Here is an 8,662-nt window from a genome sequence, read left to right as displayed (position 1 = left end):
AACCTTTGAGCTTTTCTAATGTTAATGTAGACTAATTAGAATTGCAGTACCACAATTTACATGATAAAAGCAGTGAGGTTTGTATCAATACAAGGTCACCGGCAGCCTCGCAGCCATTCATAGGCTAGGTCACTTAGCAAACAACTCAAAAATGGCCTATTGTTAAATATTCTGAAGTGAATACACGGATACGCAGTCAAAAGACCACCACTTCCCAAGTAATCTTCTAATAATGTTCTAAGTATATTCTGAAATCGTAAAAAGTGTAATTAAGCAAACCATGAAATGAAAGCTAAAATTTTAAAAGAGTGCCTAGGCCTGATCAATGAAACAAACGCTTAGGCTTAATCAGTAAACGAATGTTATATTCTTCAAATGATCCCCTAAAAGTGTAGTTAACCGACCGTAAAATGAAAGCTAAGATTTTAAAAGAGTGCGTAGGCCTGATCATTGAAACAAGCGCTTAGGCTTAGTAAACGAGTGCTATAATTATTCACACGATCTCGTAAAAACTGTAGTTAACCGAACCGTAAATTATAAGTTAGAATTTTAAAATAGCGCTAAAGCCTAATCACTGAAACAAGCGCTTAGGCTTAATCAGTAAACGAGTGCTATATTCTTCACACGATCTCGCAACTGAATGTAGTTAACCGAACCATAACATGGCGTATATAAGTTTGAGTGTTAGTGTTGTTAAGCGATGGATATGCCCGTGAATATTTAAATTTTGGTTAAAAAGACAGATTTTCAACCATAAATAAAGAAATTGCCTATTGATAGCCTAAGCTTTGGTTGATTTCCTTGATCAGCCACGCACTATACGCTTTTCTTTTCTTTTCTTCCAGGATATAAATTGTCTGATGCGAATCAGTGTACTAGATAAAAAAGAACGAGGCATACGACATGTGCAGTATGCTTGTCTCGGGGAATGGCCTAAAGGATATTATATATTTGTAGTATGCTTTTCTTCGAACCTTTTAGTTGAATTTTGCATACTACGATCGGGATGTTTGATCACATTCTTTGCTTGTCTAGATTATTATAAATGGTTTGAAGGTTTATTAAGACCGGTAATAAACCTTCTAGCTTGCTTTTCTCGGGAACCTAGTTGAATTTTCCATAATATTACGACCGCTCGCTTCAAGTATGTTATATAACTTTGGTATTTTTCAAGTATCACATCCATCCACTAGGATTCATCCACTAAGGTCGGTATTTCCACTGCGTATCCGCGTATCCACCCAATTTAGGTTATAGCTTCGAGTTGGCTGGGTATTCTGCAAGAAATGACTCATCCAGTCCATTCAAACTCGCTTTCTAGAAACATCTTCCTAATTCCTTTAAATAAAGCTTTTACTCTCTTGCCGCTAAATTATGCGTTGCAGTTATCGAGTCGCCGAGAAGCTCAAATGAGGAAAGATTTCTTTCGAAAAAAAAAAGGTAAATCATCATGAAATTGAGTTCTTTTTGGGACAAATTTAAAAAAATCACTAATCGAAAGCAAACTCTGATTTCAACTCGACCACGCAAAAATATTGCAGCGTGACGAACAGTAGTCTGCCAAACCGTCGAGCAATGTTGGATAGAGCGATCAAGACGACCTGCTTCGTTTGATTGTTTTGCAAGAGTTCAGTAAGACCTCTGCGTTAAATTGTGGTTTTACTTATGAAAACTTGAAGAACGATGAACTTTGTTGATTCTTTCAAATAATCTGGTGCATTTCGTCAAAGCTGCTTCATTCTGGCCAAACGCGTTTACGTAAGCGACGGGAGAAATCGAATGATTGCGAGCCGCCTTCCCTATAAAGACCTATAAAGGCTTGAACGTGATTCGACAGTCTAGAATAGCAAAATAGTCTCACATACGTAAAAGCTACTGTTAAATTGCAACGTATAAAGGCGGATGACAATGAAGAAGAAGAAGAAGTCTTCAGAGACGCAAATACCTTAAACTACTGTTTCCTCTTTCGGTTTCACTTCACTGAGAGCTTGTTCTTGCACCGTACTGCTTTATATAATCTTCTACGTCAACAAAAGCGGCATCTTGTCTTTTTTTCCAAATCCTACCACGTTTATGCTTCAACTAGTAGCAATCTCGGATTCGATAGTCGCTTAGCCAGTGTTTCCGTAGGGAACTAATCATGTGACAAAAAGTAACCTGCGATCAGGCCCATGTTTAGCTTATTTTCTTATGTCGTCGCTCGCTAAAAAGTCTCTCAAGAATTCTGTTTGGTCAGCCAAATTTTGGCCGACCAAACTCTTGATCTGATTGGCTGTTGAAACGCCGGAAGTGAAAATGACATCGTGATTGCGCGGAGCTCTCGCGAAGTCCTCGAGACTAATCCGCCATAAGTGTACGAAGAAATTTGCTCCCTTTTGTTCTTACAATGCCGTGGACGGTGCAACTTGATTTTATTTGTATAAATGGAGATATGCCATCTGAAATATCTCATAACTTGTCCAGAATCGGGTTTGAATCTCTGGAACGAGTGAAATTAGCGATTCCGTTGTCGAGCTCTGTGGCCATGGGGTTGAAAGTACTTTGGCACAAACTTCCCTGATGTTTTGAAAGCTAAATAGCTGGTTCTTTCAAATGGCAATGAAAGCCGATGCATATTGGTTTCCTGGATGAGACAAGGGACATATATATCAACAGGAGGAGATGCTGATAAAATCGCAAGTTACACGAATGCATGTTTTGAATATCTGTGTATCAAACGGCTTTATTTATTTACTGTACATGACACGGTTTGTTCTGTTTGTTTGCACCCACCATAATATTTCCAGTTGAGTTAACTTAAAACTCACACTCCAGAAACTGAAATGGCATGTTTCCAGAGAGATCAATTGTACAACAATAAAAGAAACTTTGCGAGTCCATCTTACTGTTCGTACTCCATCAAAAAATTAACAGCCAAACGTATCATGATTTTACTGCGCGCAATTCTAGAAATACACTGCAACTGAAGACATTACCCGAAAAAATCACCTAAGAAACCTTCATGGGCAAACACGTTAAAGGAATAATGTATTTCTCTTTTTTTTCTCAAAAAATCTATTGCCAAACCGTCCAACGACAAAATGCTAGGTTATCTCAATTACAAATTAAGATGTCAAGCTTAAAAGATTGCATATTCAGTGACAAAACAGAACAGATTTTTAGCTCCTGGGATAGGGATCACAATTTGTTTTACTGTATATTGTTACTCTGGATCTGGAATCAGAATTGTCAATTCTGGGACGTTGGGACAGAGATAATTTACACCTTGTTACATTGACTCGCAAAAAATGGCTGAAAATATTTCTTCTGCCTTTCCATATTTGCCACTTCCACCCGGCCCTGAATATATCATGTACTTCTGAAAAGAAAATTCCAACCAGTTAACATTTCTGGGATCACGTATAGGTTTTATCTGGTGTATAATTCTCTTGAAATCAAACATTATTTTACGAAAGATTTTAATGGTGACAACCCCGGCCGATTCGACACGCAAATGATCAGACAGTCGAAAGTTAATGAATAATAACTAAAAGCATTCTTTGAAGTGTCAGCTATTGTTTCCAGTCAAAAATACAATTACGAATGCAATACTAGGATAAGTTAAACAAGATTGCCCTTAACGATCTGCAATCCTTTTTCTCCTCCATCGTGAAAAGACCTCGAGACGATGAGCAACACCACTGACAAAGTACGTTGCTTAAAACCACTGAAAATTATTGGAAACCCCACCAAAAAAACCGCCAAAAAAATTCTTCAAAAAAATCCTAACTCGAAAATCCAACTGGAAAATCCAACTCGAAAATCCAACTCGAAATCCTAACTCGAAAATCCAACTCGAAAATCCGACTCGAAAATCCAACTCGAAAAGCCGACTCGAAATCAAACTAGAAATCATAACTCGATAATCCAACTCGAAATCCAACTCGAAAATCCAACTCGAAAATCCAACTCGAAAATCCAACTCGAAAATCCAACTCGAAATCCTAACTCGAAAATCCAACTCGAAATCCAACTCGAAAATCCAACTCGAAAATCCAACTCGAAAATCCAACTCGAAATCCAACTCGAAATCCTAACTCGAAAATCCAACTCGAAAATCCAACTCGAAATCCAACTCGAAAATTCAACTCGAAATCCTAACTCGAAAATCCAACTCGAAATCCAACTCGAAATCCAACTCGAAATCCAACTCGAAATCCTAACTCGGTAATACGTCTGTCTCATTTGGTCAGGCTGTATTTTTCGTTTCGCCAACTCCACATTACGTAGCACGCGAAACTAAAATAGAGCCTGATCGCAGGTTAGACAAAAAGAGACTGTCATCCGCAGGCCTGGTTTTTCGACGAAAGGTGAGTTGCTATGGTAATGAATCGTGTTTTGTGCTGTTAAATAGATGATACTACATAGCCGTGGGAGGGAGGATACAAATTTTATCATTGAGCCGTGATGCCCTCCATTTCAGGAGACAACAATATCCTCACGCTGCCGTGTAATGTTGTGTTTATTGTTAGACACCAATGAAATGTTTAAGTTAAAAACAACTTATTTTATTCATTTCCGAACTATGGCGAAAAGATGGTCACCAACCGCTAAAACACGCATGCTGTGTAACATGAAACAAGATATGTTTAGCGTCCGGAAAAACTGACTTTCACTGCAAAATTAAAGAGACTCTGTTAAGTCAAGAGCTAAAGCCTTCCCTTAATGTCAATATTAGTAGTGAGAAGTTATTGCTGTTTTAGCTATTACTCCTCATTACTGGGTTGACGTATGGCAATCCCAGTCTAAAAATGGATGGCATTTGTTCGGTGTTTTTTTTTTTTCTTCCGTGTCGGTAAAAGTCTTGCCTGTCACTCCCCTGGTAAGTGGTATCTTTGTGCATAGAGCCTTCTGCGCGTGATTTCTTAGGATCGAGAGGGTAGTGGAACTGCGTAGATTTCTCTGGTGGACACAGTAGAATCATTAACTTAGCCTGCAATGGCGTCGAAAGTCACGTAACGCGAATGGCGTTTTAGTGGATCCTTAAACAAAATATACCCTTATGGAGCTCAATAATGGAAAGTCAGTTGGATAAACTAGGCAGGCGGTAAAAACCAACACCTGGAATCTCAAAAGCGACAACTAATGGACTTCGACAACAATCTGTCGCCCGTCGAGCAGAAATCAAAGTGAGCTCCATTTCTAAAATAATATTTACCAAGTGTGCTGTTATGTAGAACACTGAAACCAAATGGGAAATTCTCTGGGAACTTATGGGTTCAACAAAGACAGAGAACGAATCGAACACCTTAAGTGGATCTGTGATCAACTCTGCACAGTCTTCAGGTAAGACAGCCAAGAATTATTTGAAAGAAAGCTTGTCGTCTATTTTGTGCTTCATTATTCAAGGAAAAGGTTCTTCGTGGAAACGGTTTGATCCTGAAATTTTAGTTTGTTATAATATTGCGCATATTTGACACGTCTGAGTTTTATTCTTTTCACGCACGTAATGAAATAGGAAGGGGGTTTTTCCTCTAATAGCAAATATGTTGTTTGTTTCAAAAAATTGTTCGCCGGAAAAGGTGGCCTTTATGAATTCATCATGTTTTATAATATGCAAGCTTAACTGGATAGTTTTTTATGGCAATAGTAAAGCATTTTCATGCCAAAATGAGGTTAGCGGAATGATAAATGGTACAATCACGTCCCTGAGAGCGTACCGGAAAATGAAAACTATAAACTCTTTTGGGACTTCAGCATACGGACGGACCATAACATCGAGGCTAGGAGGCCAGATTTAGTGCTTGTTGACAAAAGAAAAGATGTCATATAATAGACGTGGCAATTCCAGAAGATAGTGGAGCAAACAAAATGGAGGCCGAGAATGTTGAAAAGTACCAAAATTTGGCCAGAGAATTGAGTAGGATGTGGGGGAGTGAAAAAACCAAAAGTTGTACCAATTGTATTGGGGGCTTTAGGAACAGTGCCATTGTGATTGAAGGGGCAACTTAAAGGGGCATAGGAGTAGGGACACATCAATTACCTTAATCCAGATGTGTCTGCATTGCTGGGATCAGCAAGGATACTAAGAAAAGTATTGGAAATGTAAAGGGAAGGGAAAAAGGTTGTTTTCTTTAGCAACTTGTTGTTGCCCGACACCACAATTTTATCAGCTGTTTAAAAACTTAAGCTGGGTAGTTATGACTAATGATGATGATAATAATAATAAATAATAATAATAATAATAATAATAACAGTATATAAAATTATTTCATGTCAACCCCATATAACTTTGTGTAAATGGAAAGAATTTAAATGCATAATGGTAATTGTTATAGCTCTTCTCAGATCGAGTTAGTTGATAACTTGAAACACATCCACAAACTAATTGTTTAGGGGAATTTTTCCGAGGGTGGGGGGTGGTGGAGAGGGGCACTTTTTGTAAACTTTAATATAATTTATGAAATGGTACAAGGAAGAAGTGACTTAATAAAAAACAACTTACTCTACCTCTAATTAATTTTTTCAAAAAATGGGTTAACAAAAGTTGTGTACATTGATGATCAAAAAAAAACTGAACGATAACATTTTAACGCCCTTTGACGCCTACACCGGCCTACAATGTAAACCGGCCAGACTTAGTATTTTACTCTGCCTACAAAAGCAGATGATTTTACTTGTCAATGGGGAAACCCCCAGGAGTCAATGAGTTAAGGGCAACCCAGTGGTACAACCTTTGTAAAATTTATTAAATGAATTTAAGGTACAGTATTAACCAGAGAAGTGTTCTGTCGCTGGCAGACTTTAATATGGTCATTCTTTGAAAAGGTGTTGTCAATTTGCTATCGGTCATTTCCAAACAGCAATTGCTCAGTGAAGCTTAATATGAATAGAGGGTAATGTGAAGTGCTAGCACTTCACATTACCCTCTATTCAGTTAACTCTGTTTAAATATAAGTCCTATACGGCCAAAGTTTGTATAAACGTAACCTTTCCCTGAAGCTTAATATGGTTGTGGGGCGTACGGTAACACGACTTTGATGTGGCCAAAGACCACCTTTGTTCTTGGCCTATATGCGTGCCACTTTTTATTTCACGACTTAACGCCCTGCCGTTAAGATGAGAAAATCATGTACACAGAAAATGTAATTGTGCATTGTTAATACCTAAATACAAATCAAATCAAATGTCTGATCTGCTAATCGCCCTTTCTCGCAGTCGGAGACTGAATTACTAAGGGCGCAGCTCAACGAGGTCGGGCCGAAGGAGCTGTACTGCCGGCTAGGTGCTCGGCCCCTGAACACGAATAATGAACACGAATATTTATGTATGAATCAGTGTCAATCTCCTTTTAGTATAGTTAACTATATACCATTTATTTTTATTGGTGGTACAGTGCATATTACGTTATCTGTAATAATTTCGTTTTTTTTTTTCGCCGGAGATGAGCAAATTTTTTTCCTAGAGAATGTGAAAGTGCATTGTAAATAAAAAACAATTTAACTATGATCAGTGTCAATCTCCATATTTTCGTGCAAAATTAGTATTTGATGTATCCACAATGACTGGGTAGCATTGAGGGAAGTCTTATGATTGTTCTTCCAACAAACAACTAGCTCGAAATGACAGATTTCTATAGGACAATAGGCTCACTTTGCTGCTCGCTTTTGCGCGCCTTGCCACTTTTAAATTTAAACTGCTCAACACAAATTATTCTTCTAATATTTCTGTGTCGGCTGTTAAAGGCGATTCCCGTATCACGAATTATTTACAAACGTTACACTTGAGCTGCCGACTTGAATTTCGTTCTCCCGATAATAAATACTTTTATTATAGAGATATTGATGAAATACCAGGATTTTTCCTTTCACTAGAAAACAAACTTTTTCTTTGGTTGTTGGGCTTACTGCAGCGAGCGGGAATTCCTGTATCACGGACTATGACAAAAGTCTAGAAAAAGGGAATCAAAATATTTTTTGCCAAAGCAATTTCAATAATCTGGAGCGCTCGTAAAGTAAAGCCTTGCGTCTTGGCTTAATCTGTTCACTTCTCGATTCAAAATCAGCCCTATTTCTTTTCCAGCTATTCCCGACTCTTTTTCGACCATGTGGTTCAAAATTTTAAGATCTGGAAGCCTTATAGCGAATTGAACATGATGCAGCTAAACAGCAGTCGAGCAGTTAGAAAAGCTAAAATCTGGTCAATGTTCTGTGGTATTAAAGGCAAACGTATATTAATGGGAAAAATGCTTTATAACTGTGGTAAATAATGTTCGCGTGAGAAACCTGGTATCCGGCACCAAAGATTGCAAAGGCGGGGGAGAATGAAAAAGTATTAGCTATTTAACAGGGAACCACTTTCAGTCCGAGTCAGTCAAAGAAAATTCTTCATCGTATAGATCATAGTATCCTCACCATGCAGCATCTAAATTATCAGAGTTCCCAGACCTTTTGTCATAATTATAGTCTAAACTTGTGAAGTATTTTGAGGCGATATCGCAAGGAAAAGGATCAAATCAAGTGCCTTCTTTGGGCGGTTTGAATATTGAAAGTTGAATAACTTTCAGTGAAGAGCTATTGCTTCGTTCCAATGTCAGATTCAAGATAAGTAGTTATTACGTAACTTATAACAACGATCAGCAATCCAAGCACTTTTAAAACGACATGAGTCGTTAAATTATTAA

The sequence above is a fragment of the Montipora capricornis genome, chromosome 13, assembly GCF_036669925.1.
Source record: "Montipora capricornis isolate CH-2021 chromosome 13, ASM3666992v2, whole genome shotgun sequence".
Classification (NCBI taxonomy): domain Eukaryota; kingdom Metazoa; phylum Cnidaria; class Anthozoa; order Scleractinia; family Acroporidae; genus Montipora; species Montipora capricornis.
The sequence above is the reverse complement of the archived record's forward strand: the minus strand, read 5'-3'. Positions refer to the sequence as shown.